Below are 23404 nucleotides of genomic sequence, written 5' to 3'. Positions count from 1 at the left end.
TCTATAATAAATCTCAACATCTTCTGGGCAGCTTGCCCCACTTCATGCCTCTCCAGGAATGTCTTGGCTATTCTTGGGTTTTTGTTCTCCCATATAAATTTTAGAATCAGCTTGTCCAGTTCCTTGAAAAATCCATTTGGGATTTTGATTGGCAGCGAATAAAAACTATGGCTCAATGTGGGGATATTTAAGACCTCCAACATACTGTCTTCCTAGCTATGAATTGAAAATATTTCTCCATTTATTTATGACCTTTTTAATGATCTTCTCTAACACTGTATACTTTTCTCTATAAAAGCCTTCCACATTTAAAAAATCACTATCCTCAGATGCTTTGTACCTTTTTTTTATTGTCATCGCTATTATAGATGGAATCATTTTTCAAATTACATTTTTTGTTGTTGTTGCTTGTCGTTGGTGTATAGAAAATGCAATTAATTTTTTTCATTATTGACTTTATACCTAGGTACTTTGCTAAACTCTTACTAATCTTTATTAGTAGATTCTTTTGTATTTCCTATGTAAATAATGCTATCATCTGTAAATGATGACATGGCTTTGTTTTGCTTTTTTTTTTCAATCATTACATCTTTTATATCTTTTTCTTGCCTTGTTGCATTGGCTAGCGCCTTGGATGCAATAGTGGTAATAGAATGCATTCTTGTTTTCTCTCTAATTTCTAAGGAAAATATTCTAACCACCATTAAAACTGATGATTTTGGTAGATACATTTACCTGTCCAGGAAACTCTTTCCCGTTTCTAGGCTGGTAAGTGTTTCTTGTTCAACTAATTGATTACAAATGTGTAATAAGTTTTTCAAATTCTTATTTCTTTACACCTTGGGATGGTTTGTTTACTTCAGTCTGCTAACCTAGTGAATATTTATCGACTTCTTTAAATATTAAATCACCTTTGCATTGTTAGGATTAAACCCAACTTAGTTCTCATGTATTATCTTTTTTATACATTGCCAGATTCCATTTGATTGTAGATGACACTTTTGCATTTGTGTTAATAAATGAGATTGATCTGTAATAGTTTATTTTCATACTGTCCCTTACTAGTAGGTTTTGATACCGAGTTATATTACCATCATTGAATGGAATGATGCTTATCTGAAAACACAGGAATGAGTTAGGTACTTTTTATTAATCTCTGCAAGATTTTCTGTAAGATCGGAATGAGCTTGAAAGTTTAGTTGCACTCCCTGTTTTGTTTTGTTTTTTAAATCTGGGACCTGTAATTAATTTTTCCTGTAGAAAGATAATTAACCTCTTATTCATTTTACAAATGGTTTGTAATTCTCTTTGAATCAATTTTGGAGTTATATTTTTCTAAGAATTCAAATTTTTGGCGTAAAGATTTTTATAACATTCTGCTAAATCTTTGTTGTGGCTATGCTTTTGATCCACTTACATTCCTTACATTGTTGTATGTGTGTGCTTTCATTTTTTTTTAAATCAGTCTACCAGAAGCAGCCTATTTTATTAATCCTTATTAATCTTTTCAAAGAACTAACATTTAGCCTTGCTGATCTGCTTTATTGGATTTTTTTTTTATTCCTAGTTCATTAATTTCTGTTCTTTATTGTCTCCTTTATACTTTCTTTGGGGAGTATTCTATTTTTCTTTCTAATACATACATTTTCAGCTTCTCTTCGTTCTAATATGATATTTAAGGTTACATATCTCCACTCAAAGTATCATTTTTCCTGCACATTGACATGTAATCATTTTGGCATTAGACAATTCTTAATTTAAAATTCACCAAAAAAATTCACATTACTCTTCTTTTATACATGGAAGGTTTTTTGGGTGGGGTGTTTTGTTTTGTTTTGTTCTGTTTTGTTTTGCTTTGCTTTGTTTGTTTTGTTTTGTTTTCAAGAGAGAGCACATGGGGATCCCAGAAACTAACTTATTTTTAAGAAAAAAAATGCAATGTTAAAGAAGGTCAATACATAATGATAAAGAAGTTCAATTCACCAGTAAGATGTAACATTGTAAAGTTGCATCCATTTTACAAAGTCTCAAAAATATAAAAAAAAAAAAACTTGAAAATAACTACAGGGAGAAATGGACACATCTACCATAAAAGTTGAGGATTTCAGCACACCTTTATTCGTTACTGATAAACAGACAAAGAAATTAGAAAAGACAGATTTGAATAAAAATTGTCTGGCTGTGACTCAGTGGATATATAGCTCCTCCAACAATTAAATAATGGTTATTCTTCCCAAGCATATATAGAAACTTTCATCTGTGTTTCGCAATTTCTTAGCCCTGGTTTTTATTTCTAATTTAATTGCATCATGCTCAGAAACAATGATTGAAATGTGTAGACTTTATTAAGCCATAAAACATTTGTCATTAGATTTAAGACAATGTCCTACAGATATCACTCAGTCTATGATCACAATGGATTAAAAAAGTAGATACAGATCATGCAAAGACAAATGTTAATAATCTTTCTATGTTTGGAAATGTAAAAGCACACTTCAAAATAACTTATGAAGAGAGGCGCCTGGGTGGCTCAGTCGGTTAAGCGTCAGACTCTATTTCAGCTCTCAGGTCATGATAACAGGGTCCTGGGATTGAGCCCCATTTCGGGCTCCACACTCCGCACAGAGTCTGCTTAGGATTCTCTCCCTCTTCCTCTGCCCCTCCCCCACTCGTGCTCTCTCTATCTCTAAAATAAATAAAACCTTTTAAAAAACTAATAATAATTTAGTCTCATTGGTAGTGCTGATATAGGTCTTGGGGCTTAGGACAACCATGCCTTATAGTTATCCAATTTGCTTGCTTACTGTTTACCATTCCTTGCTTTGGCTCCATTTATTTACTTAGTTGCTTGCTTACATATTTATCATGGCCCTTGAAAGTGCCCTTATTTCCAATGAGCTGATCAATACATTAAGATGTATGTTTGCTGTAATTTTGCCAGGCTCTAATTGAGATTAGAGAGTCCTGCAGACAGAGTGCCATACTGCCAAAGTGGTACACTCTGCAGTCCTCACTATATTTTCCGAAAGTAGAAGTTATTGGCCCTAAAAGATAAGCCAAGATACATGGGCATCAGGGAGTACTGACCGGGCAAGCCCGTCATACGTGCCCATGTACACATGAGTATTTTCCAAACAGCTGTGGGTAAACTATGTGTTGAAGGAAGTATATACACTCCTTCCTTCATCTGTTTCTGAAATCATATTTTTTAAAAATTATTATCTTACTTGGGTCAATGAATATTCACTATGTATAAAATGGCAAGGGTGTGAGAACCATAAAGATTTTAGAGATAGTCACATCCCTTCAATGTGAATAGTGCTTATCTCTACACGTTGGGCGTGGGGGTGATATGTATTGGCTTCTATCAGTTTTTGCTATCTCTTGAGCTTCTACTGTGGGTCTGTACAAGTTTCACGATTATAGGGAAACAGTTGTTTTACAAAGGGGTTTTCATACTTCAAAGAGTTGGAAACCACTATTTTGAATGGCGATCGAGAGCACTAGAGCAAGAAAAGCAAATTCGAAGGTGGGTATATGGGGCCAGGCCTGTGATGGGAATGAGAAAGTGGGCCAGGTGGGTTTCGAGTGACGGGACAGTGGAGGCCAGATGAAATGGAAGCAGATGCTAGTCAGCTCCAGCCCGATTTTGCCCTCTAAAAATGTAGGCCTCATGTTGCCAGATCTTTTGGTTAAGTGAAAATAGATACCTATATTTGTTATTTGAAATCTTTACAGAGTTTTGAATGCTGGCAACTAATTTTTAAAAAAATATTTAAACATGGTGCAGTTCAAATCAACCATCTGTGTAGATTAGATATGGCTCCTGGGTGGCCCCCCTATATCCTGTTTTAGGACCTGGGCTCCTTATCGCTTTCACCTCTACTTGCGAACTCTACAGTCACTAAGATCAAGTCCAGCCCTGAAATATTTCTGAAATAGGAGGACCGTACCAAACAATTTCCTCCTTTAGTTCACATTATTGGCAGCCTCTCCATCCACCAGTTTCAATCACACTGAAAGAGTCACCAAGTTCGTGTATCCAACCATCCATCCATCCATCCATCCATCCATCCATCCATCCATGTATTCATTCAGACAACAGCAGTGTTGTGGACATCTCCTAGACATCACGTGCTATCCCAATAGTGGAGACAATAGGGAGCGAGACTAAGGCATACCCTTAAGGAACATATTACATTCTAGGGGAGGAAATAGGCAATTACAAGCAAATGATCTGATTTCAGGCAGGGCGGGGGGTGCTATCCCAAACCAGGATAACGAGTAGTGTTGTGTGGAGAGAAGGTGAGGGGACAGCAGTGCTAGAAAGACCTTCACAGGTGGTGTCTGAATAAGGACCTGCTTGCTGAGAAAGGGCAGCTGTGCAAACGTGGAGGATGAACTTAGCTTCTAGGTAACAGACGGATAACAGGAAGTGCAAAGGCCCAGAGACAAGAATGGGATGATCTAGATTTGTTACGGGAAAACTGCTAATCCTCTTCCTGAGTACCCACACAATGCAGCCCTCCTCCCTGACTCCACTATCAAGTACTTTGTCCTGTGTTATCTCCTGAGGCTGTGGGCCGAGGCCAATCTCCGCTGGTCCATCCTCAGGTCTGGTTTCCAGGGAGAAGACAGACCTGCAGTTCTGGGTCTTCCACCCCCAGCTGAGACCAAGGGCAAGTTCTGGTCTTGACCCTCCTCTCTGATCTGCAGTGGCTATCTTCCTCTGAGAGGGGCCCACCTCCGCCAAGGGGCCTCCTTCCCACTCCTCCAGAGCAGAACCATTAAGCTCCTTTCTAATGTCATTTGATAAAAGTCCAAACTCTATTACCACCTTTGCCCAACCCTTCACCATGCACCTACCCTCCAGCGACAACCACTCCCCACCTTCCCAACCCCGCCCTTTCAGCCCACTCCCCAAACTCCCCAGGCCCTGCCCTGATATTTGACCTTTGTACACGTGCTGTGTTCTCTTAGAACAAACACCATCTCCCCTTTACTTCTAGCACCATCCCCGGTCACCTGGTCCATAGGATGGCCCCAACGCAGTGCATTTCCCATCTGCCTCACCGTGAGCCTCATTCCATTGCCTGCCTCATGTCTCATCTGTCTCCCATGGGCTTTTATCTGTTCCCCTGCAACAGTAAGCTCCTTGCCTGGCTCGCCTTCAAGCTCCTCTGTCCACATCCTGCCACCTTGTCTAACTGCTAATGCCACCTACAATTCTAGACCATTCAGTGCAGCTAATGCTTGTAGGGTGAACAGTTGTTGAATAAAATCCCTGGGCTGATCAGGGCACTCCAAATGGTCTGACTCTGAGCTAGGAGTCATCACAATTGACAGGAGATTTCTTCTTTCCAGCATCTTCTATATGCGTTTATCATGAGCATGGCATTGCCGGCATTGGTCCTAATCTATGCTCACTCCGTGGTTGTTCGGTGTAAACAGAACGCATGCATAGAGTGCTCACTACCTGTCAAGTGCCCCACCTGGAACGCAGCTACCCCTTGTTGTGCAGGTAGAATGAATGAATGCATGACATGAATGAATGAATGAACACTCCATAAAGCACTTTACACAGGTCATTAACTTTAATCTTTTTTTTAAAAAAGATTTTATTTATTTATTTATTTATTTATTTATTTGACAGATGGGGAAGAGAGAGAGAGAGAGAGAGAGAGAGCTAGGGAATTGGAAGAGAGAGAGGGAGAAGCAGACTCCCCGCTGAGCAGGGAGCCTGACATGGGACTCCATCCCAGCACTGTGGGATCACGACCTGGGCCAAAGGCAGACACTTAACTGACTGAGCCACCCAGGTGCCCCCATTAATGCTAATCTTTAAAAAACAACCTAAGAGATCGGTTCCCTGGTCAATTCCCATCTTACTGTCTTGGAAACATGAAGGCTGAAGGTGAGTACATGCTTTGCCTGAAGTTCACAAAGCTAGTAAGCGGCAGGGCTGGGATTTGAACCCACCACCATCTCATTTCATGGTCTAATCCATGTGCTGTTTCATGTGGTGGCCGTGAGCCACAGGTGGCTACTGAGGACTTGTCCAACTGTGGCTGGGCCAACTCTAGAGGTGCTATGAAGATAAAATACATTCCAGATCTCTGAGATGTAGTGTGAGAAAAAGAATGAAAACTATCTCATTAATGCTTTTTACATTAAATATATGCTGACATGAAGGTATTTAAGATATATTGGGTTAAATAAGATATATTATCAAAATTAATCTCACCTGTTTCTTTTTACTTTTTCAACGCAGCTACTAGACAAATGGAAATTGCACTGTGGCTCACGTTATGTTTTTATTGGACGGCACCAGTCTCAGCTCTCAGCTGCTGCATTCTGGGGATTCAAATGCAAAAGCCTTCATCTTTAACATCGCCAATAAAAGGGGCGCCTGGGTGGCTCAGTGGTTGAGCATCTGGTCGTGATCCCAGGGTCCTGGGATTGAGTCCTGCATCAGGCTCCCCACAGGGAGCCTGCTTCCCCCTCTGCCTGTGTCTCTGCCTCTCTCTCTGTGTCTCTCACGAATAAATAATTAAAAAAAAAAACAAAAACATTGCCAATAATGTACACAGGAGACTATCAGCCTACAACTCCGTTCTTTGGCCCACCCCCTGCCCCCCTGGGGTTCTTTCTTCCACTGATTCAGTCAACCTCAGGGCCATTGCCTTGCTTTTTAGCTGACTGCTGTGAACAATTTTTTCCCTGGAGATGCCTCCTCCATGGTGAATGGGTTCTAAAGTCAGAACACGGGGCAAAAATTGTTCTAGGCAAAATTATCCATAGAAAGCCTTCAAAGCGGGCATGCCGTAGCTTGTCCCTAGTTTTGTTCACAGGGATATGTACCCACATGTGGATGACAGACTCAGTAATACACGGTGGAGAACAGTACATAGCAAAACCTGAGTTTATAGCATTTTCTCACCTACTGTCATTATTTTGATGAAGCATTTGTAAGTTGCAGATATTGTGACCTTTTACTTTTGACTCTTTCAGGATATAGTTCTCTCTCTCTCTCTTTTTTAAAAGACTTATTATATTTATTTAGTTAGTTATTTTTGAGAGAGGGAGAGAGACAGAGTGGACAGGGCAGAGGGGCAGAGGGAGGAGAGAGCAAATTTTTTTTTTTTTAGATTTTATTTATTTACTCATGAAAGACAGATAGAGAGAGAAGCAGAGACAGGCAGAGGGAGAAGCAGGCTCCATGCAGGGAGCCCAATGTGGGACTCGATCCCAGGACCCTGGAATCATTCCCTGAGCCGAAGGCAGATACTCAACCACTGAGCCACTCAGGTGTCCCAAGAGAGAAAATCTTAAATAGGCTCCATGCCCAGCACTGAGCCCAACAAGGGACTTGATCCCATGACCCTGAGCTGAAATCAAGAGTTGGATGCTTAGCTGACTGAGCCACCCAGGCACCCCTCAGTATATATATATTTCTTTCATTTGACTCATTTTACTGCAATATTCACTTTATTGTGATAGTCTGGAACCAAACCTCCAGTATCTCTGAGGCATGGTTGTAAAGAAATCCTAAAAATATGGAAAGCTTCATGAATCTGCGTATCATCCCCATGCAGGGCCCATGCTCATCTTCTCTACATCGTTCTAATTTTGATATATATGCTGCCGAAGCAAGCACTCAGGATACATTTCTTAAGAACAAGTCCATTCTCTTATGTAATAGTTCATGAAATTCGGGAAAGTTAACATTTTGACAATACAAATATCTAATATGTATTCCATATTCAAATCTCCCCAATAATGTCCTTCAGAGCAACTTTCCCCTGATCCAGGATGCAAAATGGCATTTCATACTGCATTTACTTGTCATGTGTCCCAGGTTTCCTCAGTCTGGAACAAATCCTCAACCTTCCTTCATCTCTCATGATATTGGCATTTTTGAAGATTATGGGATAGCTGTTTTCTAGAGTCCTCCCCTATCTGGGTATGCCTGACTGATTTCTCATATTAGATCTAAGTTTTAAAATGTTTTACAAGCATGCAGCATAAATGATACTATGTCCTGCCCACTGCATCCCATCCCACCATTGTTCCCATCCTGCTGAGCGTATAACTGTGATCGCTGATTGAAGTGGGATCTCCTAGGTCTTCTCCCTTTTAATTATTAAGAAATCTCTGGTCTCCTTTTTTAATCGATAAGTAATCCGTAGCATGAGGCTCTGAGTGTGTGTAAGTATCCCGTTTCCAAATAATTTCACCCAGAGTTGTTTAGCATCTGTCACTGATTTTTGCCCTGAACCAATTTTTATTAGGATATCTGCAAATTATCTTTGAAGATGTAAAAAAAAAAGAGGGAGTGGGGTGCATGTGGCAGGAATACTGCAGAAGGGTTGAGCTTGTTTAAGATAAAGGCCTGGAAGATCTGGAAGATGTTACTCCATTTTATGCAAAATTTTTAATCTGCAAATTTGGTTTGGGAGGAAGGGACAAGTGGTCCCTGCCATTAGAACACCGTGTGATCACATTGGGGAGACAGTGCAGACAGAGCAGAGAGGACACACACACACACACACACACACACACACACGAAAGGAGAGGCAGGAAAATGCCAAGTGAGAGGTTCAGAGGGAAGCCAGCCGCCTGGAGGGCCTGCAGCCCACTGCAGTCTGAGGTTGCCCAGCTCACAGGCTCCATGTAGGGGAAGAGTCCCCCATCTCCAGTGTCACAGGTTGATGGGTCCCACCCAAATTCACCTGGTGAGATCCTAACCTTCAGTAGCTCAGAATGTGACCTATTTTGAGATAAGGTCTTGAAAGAAGAAAAAATCAAGTTAAAATGAGGTCATTAGGATAAGCCTTAATCCAATATGAATTTTGACCTTATAAAAGGAAGAAATTTGGACCTAGACTGCACACACAGAAGGAAGAAGATGTGAAGACGTAGGGAGAACATCATCAATAATCCAAGGAACACCGAGGCTTCCAGAAGCCTGGAGGGAGGCCTGGAACAGGTTCTCCCCAACATCTCTCAGAAGGTGCCAACCCTGCCAACACTTTGACCTTGGATTTCCAGTCTCCAGACTCTGTGACAACCCATTTCTGCTGGTTAAGTCAACCAGGGTGTGGAGTTGTCACAGTACCACTAAGAAGCTAATACACCCACCACTGGTGTCATGACCCCATGTTCAGGGGCTGCAAAATGTACAGGAAAAGAGCCCAGGCTGGGAGGCAGAGCCTTGGGGTCATGGCCAGGTTCTACTACTTCACAGCTACCTAAGCTCAGGATGATTTGTTTCTCTCCAGTCTTACTTCTTCATTTTTCCATAGAGGGGAGTGACATTGGAACAATACAAATCACCTACGGGGGGGACCTTGCATTCCGCTGTGGGCATCGTGGCTGGCTGATGACCAATCCAGCTATCGCTGGCTGCAGGGCTCCTTCACGGGAATCCCCTCACCCGAGTTCTGCTCTGCAGATGTGGCCACATCTGGACTCCCTTTCACACTCAAGGTCAGCTCGTATAGGGCAGAACTAGACAACACAAGCCAGTTGCCCAGAGTGTCCCCATGCTGCCTCAGTGAAAGGATGGAGTTTGTTTCTCCATCTGCTATTTAACATAATCCACTGTGTACAAGGCCTGACAGGCCCATGAGAGACACAGAGAGGCTGGTTGTGAGGACAGCTAGGGCCTGGCATATAAGAATCATTCAATAAATGTCAGCTGTTTTTGTTAGCACTGCATTTCTCAGCTGGTTTTCTCTCTTCCACTTGTCAATGGGAGCCAAGATTGGGGCGTAAGAAAAAAAAGATAGAGATCTGAGTTTAAAGAGGTTGAAATATAGCCTGAGTTAGGATCAGAAGCATCAGTACAAACTCATGATATATTTTACCCTTTAAAACATTATCTGTATTTTTTTAAAGACTTTACTTACTTATTCATGAGAGATACAGAGAGAGAGGAAGAGATATAGGCATAGAGAGAAGCAGGCTCCTCACAGGGAGCCCAATGCAGACTCCACCCCAGGACCCCAGAATCACGACCTGAGCCGAAGGCAGATGCTCAACCGCAGAGCCACCCAGGCATCCGCAGTTATTTGGTGTTTTTTTGCTTGTTTGTTTTTTATTTTTTATTTATTTATTTTTTTTATTTTTTATTTTTTATTTTTTTGTTTGTTTGTTTTTTAATTCTGTTAACTCTAGACCCATTCTGTCAAACCCTAACATCAGACGTGTCAAAGTGTGGATAACAAAACAAGTATATCTCAGAATTGGAAAGGGTCCAGAAACAATGCTGAAACAGTGTCAGTGAGCATTCCCAGTATCCAGATTATGGTCTCTAAATACTATTTCTCAGGTAAAGAAACCAGGCATGGTTGATTCCAGGTCTTGGGCAGGAAATGAATGAGATAATTCTGGGACATCCCATCATACAGGAAAGCTGGGCAACCATGAAGACTACTGAGGCATGTCAGCTTAGAACTCGGAAGCAAATTTGGAAAGGTTCCCATTCACCAGAGATGGGAAACTGTGAGCATCAATAGGAAAATCAATTTCACTATACTGAAACCCATCAAATAAAATTAAATTCATGAATTTGCGACATGCAAAGGAAGGAGAAAAAACTCACTGGGTCACTCTCGGAGTATACGAGGGAATCACCTTATTAGTTTGAAAGTGACAAATAAAGGTAAAGAAAAAATACATACCTATACATTGCTCAGGGGAATGCGAAATGGTACAGCCACTTTGGAAAAGAACCCACAGAATGAGAAAGAATGTCTGCAAATCATATACAGGATAAAGGACCTGCATCCAGAATAAATATAGAATTCTTACAACTCGAGATGCCTTGGTGGCACAGTGATTGAGCATCTGCCTTTGGCTCAGGTCGTGATCCCGAGGTCCTGAGATCAAGTCCCACATTGGGTTCCCCGCAGGGAGCCTGCTTCTCCCTCTGCCTGTGTCTCTGCCTCTCTCTGTGTGTCTCTCATGAATAATAATAATAATAATAATAATAATAATAATAATTCTTACAACCTGACGATAAAAAATACAAACACTCCAATGAAAACTGGGCTAAAGATTTGAATAGATGTCTCTCCATAGAAGATAGACAAATGGCCCATAAGCACATAAAGAGATGCTTATTTAGTCATGAGGAATATACAAATCAAAACTACAGTAGGATAGCACTTCACACTACTAGGACAGCTATAAATGAAAAAGACAGTAACAAGTGCTGACAAGGATGTGGAGAGATTGGAACCCTCCATGCATTGTGGTGAGAATGTAAAAATGGTGCAGTCACATTGGAAACGGTCTGGCACTTCCATAAACAGCGAACTGTAGACCCAGCAAGCCTACTCCTTACATACACACCCAAGAGAAGTGAAAACATACGTCCGCACTAAACTTTATGGGATGTGAATTATATCTTAATAAGGCTATTTTTAAAAGTTGTTGTTATGAAAGACTCCTAACTCTGGGAAACAAACTAGGGGTGGTGGAAGGGGAGGTGGGCAGGGGTTGGGGGTGACTGGGTGGCGGGCACTGAGGGGGGCACTTGATGGGATGAGCACTGGGTGTTATTCTGTATGTTGACAAATTGAACACCAATAAAAAATAAATTTATTTAAAAAATAATAAAAAAATAAAAGTTGTTAAAGAGGGGTGTCTGGGTGGCTCAGTCGGTAAAGCATCCAACTCTTAATTTTAGCTCAGGTCATGATCTCAGGGTCGTGAGTTGGAGCCCCACGTCAGGCTCTGAACTCAGTGCAGAGCCTGCTTGAGATTCTCTCTCCCTCTCCCTGCTCATGTGCTCTCTCTCTCTCTCTCTCTCTCTCTCAAGTAAATAAATAAATCTGTCCAGAAAATTGTCTTTAGAGATGCCCATGGGTATTATTAAAAATTGACCTTGAATAAACTCCTTAAACTCGGGGTGCCTCAGTTTGGCGTATACATCAGGGCAATACTATCACCCACCTCCAAGGGCTATTATGAGGATAAACGAGAATATAAGTGCACAGCCTCTGGCTAGTGCCTCACTCGTTGTAACTGCTCAACAAATGGCAGCTTTTACTGACCTCATGGTTCCTATCAGATCCCCAGGCACTGTGCTGGGGAACAGGGTCGCATAGGGATGGGGGTGTGGGGAAAACCAGTTCCTCCCCTGGAGGATCTCACAGGAGCAGGATAGAAGAAAACCAAGTTAGTGAGCAGCAGGTACCATGCGACACCTGCTGTTGTCACGATGGGAGCCCAGGGCCCAGGGGAAGCAGACACGGCAACTCCTCCAAGGCGAGGGGTGCAAGCCAAGCACAGCAGCTCAAGAATAGCAATCGCACGGGGTACTGCTTCTAACCCAAAGGTGTCATCCAACATAAGATGTGTCACTATTTTATGTATACACAAAAAGACATCAGGCGTAAACCGTAACATCAGATGCGTCTAAGTGTGGATAACAAAACACGTGTATCTCAGAATTGGCAAAATACGGTAAGGGCCAAGCACTGTATCTGAGTTAACTCTGCAGCAATCCTGGGAGAGGCACAGTCCAGAAGGTCTATTCAAACTAATCCTAAGGTTCATACAGCTCCTGGTGGCGGCCTCTAACTCCAATTTCATTCTAGACCCACACCAGATCCCGGAGCCGAACCTGTAGCCCTAACCCTAAATGTGGCCCTGGCCTTAACTCTAACGCCAGCACCATTCCCAGTCGTAACTCTGGGTCAGCTCTAGCAGGTATGATTTTCTTCCCATTTTAAAGATGGACACAGTGAGTCTGGATCGGACCTTCGAGGATTTACCCAGGACCCTATGGTTTCCAGCGCAGAGGTGATCGGAGCCCAGAGCGGTTCAACTTTGGAGTCTGTGCAGTTTTCCCGCACTCCTGGGAGCCTGAGGCTCTGAGACAGAAATTCAAAGTGCACCCCGGCTTATGGGGCAGCTCCAGATGAAGTCAGACCCTGCTCAGACCCCGGGCGGGCAAGGGAGGAAACAACTGCTTCCCGGCAGGGGGGAGGGGGTGGGGCGGAGAGGATGCTTCCTTCGGCCAACAGAGCAGCAGCCTACCCGGGCAGGGTGTTCCAGGGTGCTTGTTAATCACGCAAAGGGTGTTGAAGCCTGGGTGCTTGTTAATCATGTAAAGTGTGACCAGAGAGCCAAGTTACTCAACAGGGGGTGGGGCACCCCCAGTAGGAACCCCGTTAGGGAGGTGCAGGGAAGGCCAAGAGAAACCCACCCAGTGGGTATGGCAGGGGGCACATGAGACAGCAGTCTCAGAAAGGAGCTCTGTAGCACACCCAGCACCCCGGCACCCATCGGCCCCATCCTGACCCCAACCCCAGAGGCCAGCAGTCAGCAACCTCACAGGCAATGGGACCTGCTCCTTGGCAGAGGGCTGCCTATGTACCAAGGCATGAGCAGCCTTGCCCTGGTTTCCAGCACATTCTTCCATTGCTGGAAGCAGCGCGAGCTCTGTGCGGCTGGCCCTACCGCCTGTCTGACTGTGTTATCTGTCCTCCAGGTGCAGGTGGGCACCCTGGCGGCGTCACAGACCACTTATGGAGAGGAGGAGAGCTGAAGGGACCTGGCCACATCCCACACCTGCAGTCAGCCCTCCTCCACGTTGTCTCCTGTGCTGCAAGGCGGAAGGGCAGGGCAGTGCTTCTCAGCCCTGGAGTCCCCCAGGGCAGGCGGCAAAGTGCTACTACACCCCAGTCTCAACTGGTCTCAGCGGAATGGCAAGCAGAACGGCGGAGAAGGGCCACGCAGCTCTCCAGCAGGTGCCTGGTTCAAACCCTGGTTTCACCTGCCCACCCTACCTCTTAATCACCCCCACCCTTAAGCACCCCTACCTGTTAAGCACCATGCCAATGTCATGTGAGCATCTGTGCAGAACCCCCCCCTTCATTCTGATGTGATGAGGGCTTCAGCCTAATGTTACCATAAAGAAATTTCTAGTATATATATCACTGTGTCCTGTGCACGTGAAGGAAAGTGAGAGCCAGGTAAGTTGTTTTCCCCTGACGAGAGTCCAACTTCTATGAACTAGATCCCCATGTTCCCACATAGCATCCCCCGCTGGGCCTTTACGCCTGTTGAAAGCTCTTCCTAAGTGGCTCCCTTATTCTTCACGGCAACCTATGTGGACAGGATGACTGTCAGCCCCATTTTATGGGTGCAAAATAAAAACCAAGGATCAGGGAGGTTCAAGCAAGTTAACACAGAAAGCCCCTGCTGAAAGTTTCCATTCTCAGCATCCGTTCTCTGTCTCGCCAAGGGCTGGGTGCAAGGAGTACAGCCTTCAGGGAGATTTGGGTTTGTCTAATACTTCTACTTTCTTACAATCTAAATGATCACTTAATCTTCCAGGATCCAATTTTCTCATTGTGCAAATGAGGACACTAATGCAACTTAAAAGGGCCTTTAAAGTATATAGAGATAAGGGAGTACTATCAAGATAGTCTTTATCTTTCCCCTTGAAGAGGATGGAGGGTTAATTTTCTGAGCCACATGGAGGATCCACACACTGCCTTGAGTCTGAAAGGTGTTTAGGGTCTTGGAAAATGCTAAATCTGAACACCCAGAATGCCTCCCCTGGATACACTAAGGGATCAGCTTCAGTGGGGGTACAGGTGTCTTGGTGCTCCTCCGGTAAGGGCCAAGGCTGAACCCCTTCTGTGCACCAAGTACTAATCCGTGCAACAATCCCCCCAGAGAAGTCCTCACAAGTAATCTTACACGGATGAATCCCGAGGCTCTGAAACCCCGACAACTTACCTGGCACCCTAGTGACCTGGCTATGAGCTGGCGAAATCGGGATTAGAGCTCCGGTCTTAGTATGGTGGTTGGCCCAAAGCTTCATGACATCAAAGTCACATTTCCCGATTGTTAGATGAAGATCAAGCAGGCTCATTACAAAAAAAGCCTGAGCAGGAACTTTGGATATATTCACATCAAAATCAAACTTGGCATCAACATCTGAATTACGAGTCTCTGCGACTCCACAGAACTCAGACATTTGTGCTCTGTCTGTTGTAACACATCAAGCTGGGACGATAATTTCCTGTCCTGTTCACCTCACCCATAGCTAGAATCACCTGCTTTATTTCTCCTTAGCCATGGCTTTTTATTGCTGGAAATTTCTTTGCATGTAAGGGACTCACTGAGGGGTCAAGGACTTTTTCATGTTCATCTTTCTTCCCCGGCACGGAGACCAGTGCCCGGCACACAGAAAGCAATCAGTAAAAATCTATTGAGTGAATGAATGAGTGTGCTGCGAATATGAACTTGAAAGATCAAATATTAGTTTCATGCTCTAACATAGCAATTCCTTTGTGATTATCTTAATTCCTTATAAACTATTTTCAGCTCAGTATCGCAAACTGCCACTGAGCGCAAACAATGCCAGGCACTGTTAGGTGCTGAGGGACAAAGATGATTAGTGTTTTAATGAGGCTCACTTGCCGGCCTCCCCTTGTTTCTTAAGAGTTAAAGGGTATGTAAGGCAAGGATTGGGATCCCCATTGCAGGGTGACAAGAAGTGACTTGCACACAAAAGGGACGAGTTTAGGGGGTAGAATCCAGTCTTAAGACTTTAAAACTATAATGTGTCCATTTAGGACTCCCCTCTTGTTCACGCCCCCAGCCACGGTCCAGGAACCCAGAGGAGCAAGTCATTAGCGAGGGGGACTCATTTCCAAGGATGCTGTTTGCCTGTGATGAGGTGTTAGTTGAGGAAATGAGGATGGGGGTGGTGGGGTCGTTTATCCCATTATTTGTTTGACCTTGGTGCTGTTTCCTTGGAACACTGCCATACAGAAGAGAAAAGGACTTTCAGATTTTGGAGATAGCGGTTTTGGATGCATGTTTAATTTTAATTTCACAAGTAAAACATGGATGCTGTGCCTGTGTACAAAAGCAAAACATTAGCAATAAGGCTCCACTCCTCCTTAAGTAGCTTCTCTAATCCCAGGCCTTCCTCCAAAGAGGTGACCGGTCCCTGTTAATTCAGTGGTGGACCTTCCAGATCTTTCTCTTTTGCATTTATATTTCTTTCTCAAACACCATACAGCACTTACTATGTTCCATACCATTGTTCTGCTTTCCAAATATGTATTTTTAAAGATTTTATTTATTTTTTCATGAGAGACACAGAGAGAGAGGCAGAGACACAGGCAGAGGGAGAAGCAGGTTCCCTGCAGGGAGCTCGATGCAGGACTCGATCCCAGGACTCCGGGGATCATGATTGGACCCAAAGGCTCAACCACTGAGCCACCCAGGTGCCCCTGCTTTCCAAATATTAACTCATATGAGCCCATAGTCAAGTTGCTAGGTCGTGTGTATGTGACTCACTCACACAGTTATACTCTTAGAGTTCTATAATTTGTCTTTATTATTCCACAAGATATCTAGGAGATCTTTCCATATTAGTGCACATAAAATGGCCTTATTCTGCTCAATGGCTGTGTGATTATTTATTATGTGTGCACGCTGGTTTATTTAACCAGTACCCTGCCCGTAAACATTTAGGTTGTCCCTAATGAATTTCATCATCTTCATGAATATCCTTCAGCAGACCCTGTGAAGGGGATTGCTGGGTGGATTTACTCAAGGGTTTTAAATCTTAATCTTCAATAGGTTAGCGTATGAATGATACATGTCACACCCAAACAGGTTTGGGGCAGCTTGGTGGGGAGGAGGGGAGGAGGAGGAGGGATAGGGCTTGGGGTTACGTGTGAACTCTGACCTAAATACTGCCCCTTCCGCCCTGAATTCCTTGGGAGATAGAGATACCTCCTTCCAAGGTGTGTGCACAGCTTTTCCGGAGGATCCCACCCTTTCAGCGAGTGGTCCTTTAGCTTCTCAGACTCCCCACACTTGGAAGCCACCCTGATTTTTCCCATAGCAGAGCTGGAGCAGCTGGTTGTTTGAAGAAGCAAAAAAGCTAGGCTGCATAAGGAAGGGTCTGGTGCAAGGAGCCCCAGGCTATCAGGCCTGGCCATGAATAAAGGTGCCAAGACCTCCTTCAGTCACCAGGAGCAAAGGCATTAGACTTCTCTGGCCCTGAGTCTCTTCATCAGGCAAGCCAGGTCCCTGTTCCGTGGCTCCCAGTTGCTTTAATCTGAGAATCCAATGAAGTAGTGGAGAATCGCGATTCCTAAGTGATGCATCCTAAGTGATGCATTTCCCTTGGGAACTCCCCCAGGATAGGATTTGAGGCTTTCCTTTTGCAGCGAGCAAAATCCCAGGCCTCTATCTACCTGTAGTTAGGCTTCTCTCTCCCTTGACGAAGAACTAACTTCTTAAACTGTGTGCAAGACCTGGGGCCCTAATGGTAAATATCCCTTAATGTGGTAAAGACTTTGCACTGCAACAATGACTACAGCTGTTTGGTGGGTGCACACTGCTCACTTGTCCTGAGGATGGGACCCTACCATCTCCATTTTAGAGAGTCAAAGACCGAGACTCAGAGAAGGGACAGGGCTCGCTCCAGCTCACACAGCTTGCAAGAGTCAGAGCTGGAAGTCAGTCTAACAACGAAAAGCCTGGATTTTTAGCCACCACACCACCCACAGGGGGGTAAGCCGCTCTGGAATTAGGAGCTCTGGAACCAGCCTGAGAGAGTTGAACTTTGCCAGCCTTTGACATGACTCTTTTGCTAGATGCACTGCAAGTGCCTAGAATTTCACCTTGGAGTCTCTAGACTTGCTTTGTCAGTGTGGTGAGCAGGGAGTGGTAAGCCAGGATTTCAAAGAGGCCTCCCAAAGGTGGTGGAGGCCTGCCAACAGTGCCTGTCACCTCTTAGGCCTCTTAAGAGGCAGGGTTTTTTTTTTGTTTTTTGTTTTTTTTTTTTAAATTCATGATAGACAGAGAGAGAGACAGAGGGAGGCAGAGACACAGGCAGAGGGAGAAGCAGGCTCCATGCAGGGAGCCTGACACAGGACTTGATCCCGGGACTCCAGGATCACGCCCTGGGCCAAAAGCAGGGGCTGAACCGCTGAGCCACCCAGGGATCCCCGAGGCAGTGTTTTCAACAACCCAAGACCAGGAGGGGAGCATCACAGAGGGCCAACTTTGTCCATGCAGCTCTGCCCTCACATCTCCCTGCGGCCTTTAACTGGATTCTGACTCCTTCTACCTCTCAGGCTGTATCACTGGAAAACAAGGATGTGTCTCTCCTGACCCCAGGCAGCACTTACATTAATGTTGAATAGTGGCAGATGTCTGAGCTGAGAGGGGATGCACAGCTTGTTTCTTGATTATTCCCCCATTTCAGACATGGGAAAAGGAAGGCTCCAGTGGAAACACAACCCAGGGCACTCTGGGGAGTCTTCATGCTTTCTTCGCACAGGACCCACCCAGAGGACAGTGGACATTCCACCCAGGTGTATCAGTCCTCAGGGGAAATGGTGATAGCCGGCCTCCCTGTGTACACAGCTGTGGCTGGAGAGACACAGGGATGCCTGCATGCCAGTGTACGCCTGTGCACACCCTAGCCACATAGTGACCCCAGCCAGCATCTGGGGGAACTGCCTGGGCTTACAGATGGACAGACCTTCTCCCTTGCCTGCTCTTTTATCTGTTTCAGAAGAGCACCCACTGTGGTTAATTAACACTCTCCTGCTAATGGTGTTTAGCCTGGAATTGGGGTGGGGAGGGTGGAGCGCAGGGGAAGGGGCGCAAATGCATTCTCTCCTCCTTAAACAAGTGTTTTAGCACACTTCCTGGGCCAAGGCCTGTGGCCAGCTGGTGGGACCCATGGAGCAGAATCAAGGCTGGTTCTGCCCATGGGGTCTCAGCTCCTACACCTCCAACTCTAGGGGGCCTCGTTCTGGAGCCCAGGAAGGCCCCAAGGATTCCCTCCAGGTCTTCAGAGTAGCAGAGGCCATGTCCACACAGTGCCCTGGACAGGGAAGCCAGTGTGGTGACGCAGACCAACAGGGAAAGGCCAACTGGGATGACGGGAGAAGGCAGCCAGGGAAGGCGCAGAGACTGAGCAGCCCAGAGCAGGAGCCCCCGACGTGGCCAGAGTCCGGACAAAGTGGGACAGAAGGGAGGAAAAGTAACTTGGCATCAGCGAACAAAAGGTATGGCTCGCCAGGCCAACGAGCTGGGCATTCACTTGTTCTGCAAGAGCTGGCAAAGTCAAAGAGCGACAGGGAGCGACTCAGAGCTCCCATCCAGGCCTCAGCTGGAAGAGGCGGGGCAGAGGGAATGATTCCTACCTGCAACAGGAGACAGTGACAGGGCCCACCTCCCAGGAAGGCAGTGACCATCCACCGGGCACACGGAGATGGTCCTCTCTGTCTCCCTCTGGCCTCAAAGTGAGGATTGCATGCCAGGTCCATTTGCTGCGTTTTCTAGAACAACCGAACGGGTGGTTTGTCCTAATTAGACATAGTCATGGCTGGTCCTCAATACCAGTTTCCACTGCCTTCCGCCCCAGGATGCAGATGTTTGCTCCCATTTAGAACATGAACCCATAAAAAGGCAATTTGTTACTAGGCTGGGAGACCAGGTCAGCCCCGACAGAGATCCAAGGAGCGAGATTTCACAGCGACTCCAGCTTTCCGAGCGAGAAATATTCAATAAAGAATTTCCCTGAAATATGGAGTGGTACGCATTCGTCACACATATTCAATATCCACCAACCCTCAGAAGCACCACAAGGCCCCTGCCACGCAGGGAGCTCTGAAAGCAACGCACTCCACTGCTGCTCTTTTACCGAAGGACCTGAATGGTGAACAAGTTATTTCAAAAATTATTTCAAGTGAAACTTTCAGTTGATTATCTAGTTTTACTTGGAAAGCCACTTTCTGAGGGTTGGGGGTGGCGGGTGGGGGCGGCAGTGGTGGGGGTTGAATGGCCAGAGCTTAAATCAGAATGTGGATAGCATTATCGAAAACTCCTGTTCCCATCTTAAAGTCAACTTCAGGATACTTTAAGATCCAAATAATTCCAGAATCCTAGGCTTTCAGAGGAAAGCATTGTCATTAGCTGGGCAGGAACCGTGTTTGTTGATGTCAGCATTTCACTTGTAAATACTGTTCTGACCTACCAGGCAGAGAAGAAAATGACCCTATCTACAAACCTTATAAGAGGGGAATGAAATGTTCTTTGGGGACCTGTTAAGAAAAAAAAAAAACAAAACCCTGCGAGGTATCATGTAGACAAGAGGGGTTCTTTTCAGTTCAACTGTCCTATGTTTGGCTCATACTCTGAATTCCCCAAGCTATCATTACTACAAACAGACTACTTTCCCCCCTTATGCATAAATTACTAACAACCCAATGACAGGGGAGATGGACTCTTGTGATTTTAAATCCAAAACCTTCTGGTCTGCAGAAAGAATTTTACTGCTAAGTGAAACCAAATCTATCTCTGGACCCCAGCATCATTCAGGTTTTGTCCCTGGCTGCAGGCAGATGCCCCCAAATAAGAAAATAAACACAAACTCCAGGAAGGAGGTGACCAAAGAGCTGGTACTGGGGTTCGCTGGCCCAGAAATGACCAAGTGTGCAAACTGAAGGAGGAGGGGGCCCGGCGAGTGTGAGTGTGTGTGTGTGTGTGTGTGTGTGTGTAGGGCAGTGCATTCCCAAACTCCCGATCTCCTGGATATGAAAAGATAATAAAAGCCCCAACACAAATCAAACAGATTGAAAGTTGAGGTTGTTTCTGAGGATTCTCTTTTTTTCCTTTCCAGGACAGAGAAGTGATCTAAATTATCAGTCTCCTCTGCCCCGTGGCAAAGCCAGGTTTAGGATGAGTGACAGCATCAGACCCTCTGGGTGATGGGACTGAGCAGGTGACATGACCTGTGACCTCTGAAAGTGGCTTCCCCCCCCTCGCTTCCCATGACTCTGCCTGACTCCTTAGGCTTCAGAAGCCGAAGGATTTCTGCATGTAACCAATGGACTAGGGAGTTCTAGCTGCTTCTTTATAAAGCAGACAGGAATCAATAGGCCCAAGTAAGTGCCCTTTTAGGAATTCAAAAAACCATTCAAACCACTACTGATGGTGATGCTAGAGCCTCCCTTGGCGGGTGAGCACTTTGAAGGACAAGGCACATCTGGGAATCTGCGTGTTAGTTCCTCACTCCGATGTTTTAAAAAGAGCCAACAATGCTACCTGCATTGATCACACTCAGATCTTAGGATGACGTACTGTCCAGTGACCATTTTAGCAAGTCCTCTTTCAAAAGATACACATGCTAGCAGAGTTTCACATGACACATATGTCCGCTGACAGTAACACCAACACGGCCATCCCGGCACGGCTATCTTTTCCTATAATTTTCAGTTTTATTTTATACTAGCCTCCCCTTCAAAAAACAGAACAAAACACAAACACCCCGAAGTCCTCAACCTCTCAAATTATCTTTCAAGTATTACGTGTTCCTCTTTTACCCAAAATACAGCTCTTGCCTAGCTAACTTTGATCACAAACACATTTTTTTTGGGGGGGGGGGGTGGTAAGTTCCTAAAAGTTCAGCAACTGAACGCTACGGAAATATTTTATTAGCAAATCAATTGTTTGTCTAAGAAGTTTAAAACTACAGCTAACAGGGGGAAAAAATTACCCTTATTCATTTCAAAATGGACGGAAGGGTTAGACAGGAATGTAGAACGCTCAGGAAAAACAAAACAAAACAAAAAAAAGTCTGGTGCCTTCTTTATGCTCTGAAATATGTCCTTTCCTTTCCGGTTTGCTGACCACAGTATGATGTGTTGGAATGCGTAAGAAATGTAAATAAAACACCTCCTCCTGTCTTTCTTGGCCAGTCTTTTTTTTTTTTTTTTTTTTTTTCATCATCAGGGTTTTGTCTTTAAAGAAGATCTCTGCTTGCTCCCGTGACTCAACTGTATACAAAGAAACCGGGCTCCGTTGCATCCTATCTCTCCCCCGAGTTCCTCCAAAACTTCAGAGGGGGAGATATCTCTTGGGAAAGTCGGTGTAGGACAACGCTGACATGTAGGATAAATAGGGTAGGACCCCCGAGAACAGAGGGGAGGGCGAGATGACCGCCAGGCCAGGGTGCCTAGCAAGTCAATGCGTGCCCCCCATGTCTAGCACCCCGGGCCACCTCATAGGCCAGGCAGCTCTCTCTGTCTCCCTCCAGGGTGACCAGCCTTCCAATCCACATCCCAAGCTTGTTTACGGGAGACGGATATATTAGCAACAAATGGGTTTATGCAGATGGATCGGTGTTTCAGAAACTGGGGGCAGCCCAGAGGGGTCTCTGAACTATGTGTCCTGGGCTGCCTCTGCCACCCCCAGCAACGGCCTCCTGCTGAGAGAACCCCCCCCCCCCTTGCTGCAGGGACTCAGACCTGCTATTTGTGTGCAGGGATTCGGAGCCCAGGGTGATTCTCCTCCCGGGACTGAGTGATTTTTGCATCTTAATGGGTTCTGTGACACGAAGCCATTTCGCTGGCAACGTCCTGAAGTGATACCTAGATTTGTAACACCTATTTGTGTGTTGGACGGATTGGCTCGGCCCTCCGATAAGCATTTAATGACACGGCAGACAGTTCCAGCCCTGCCTAAGTGTCCCCTCAGACAGGCTGGCTTAAAGAAAAATGACAGAAAATGTTCTTTAATAACTATGGTTTATCCATTTCTTTCAGATGGTAAGTGGCACGTTCTCACCTCATTTGTAGCTTTTAATCCCAAATGGACATTGCTTTTGAAATATCCTCTTTCTCTCTTTCTTTCTTTCCTTTTTTTTTCTCCCCGAGGCTGCCACTGGAAAGTTGAAATCTAGCAAGAATGTAATGGTAGGTGCCAGCTTTCAGAATTACAGGGTGACCGCCTGAGCTGATCCTAAAAAGCAAGTGTCTTTTTTATACCGCATAAAAGGCTGAAATGTTTACATATCAAAAGGCTATAGGCCAATTTCTGTCAAAATTACACATGAAGTTAAGCAGTACAAGCAATTTATTTAAACACTAGTCATTGTAGAAAAATTCAAAACCATATGCTCTTTTAGCAGTTTTTCACAAATGCATTTGACCCATGACTTGGCTAGACATACAAGCTTCATAATTTACTCTAAATTTCAAATCCCCTTGACGTTTAAATAAAAGATCTTCATTAATGAGGTTTACATGAATGAAAACTTTAGAAGCTGATATTGGTTAGCGAGGGGCTTCGGGAACCGTCTGTGCATTCGCTCTAATTTTCAAATGACTGACTTTGCTAATCATTTCAAGAGAAAGTTCCACTAAGAACAAATTATCATCATTTGCATTCTGTGATTTGCAAAAGCAACGGTGCAAGTCACTTTGAAACAAACTTAGGTAAACAACTCTGCCGAAAGCGAATTTCTGCAACCCTAGAATCCCGGAGCTTTTTTTTTTTTTTTCCCTGATGCTTTGGGAAGACGTCATTTTTCGACACTCTCTTCTCCGCCCCCCCCACC

At 44.8% G+C, this 23404-nt stretch overlaps 1 non-coding gene across 1 annotated transcript; it reads right to left on the bottom strand.

Moving 5' to 3' along the window:
* Positions 1 to 7550: 7550 nt before the first annotated feature.
* LOC140640693 (U6 spliceosomal RNA) lies at positions 7551 to 7657 on the bottom strand. The gene has a single exon (XR_012037337.1). It is a non-coding gene; the product is annotated as a U6 spliceosomal RNA (small nuclear RNA).
* Between the last annotated feature and the right edge of the window lie 15747 nt (positions 7658 to 23404).

Source organism: Canis lupus, chromosome 9 (assembly GCF_048164855.1).
Source record: "Canis lupus baileyi chromosome 9, mCanLup2.hap1, whole genome shotgun sequence".
In the NCBI taxonomy this organism is placed as follows: domain Eukaryota; kingdom Metazoa; phylum Chordata; class Mammalia; order Carnivora; family Canidae; genus Canis; species Canis lupus.
This window is presented reverse-complemented; position numbering and strand designations above follow the sequence as displayed.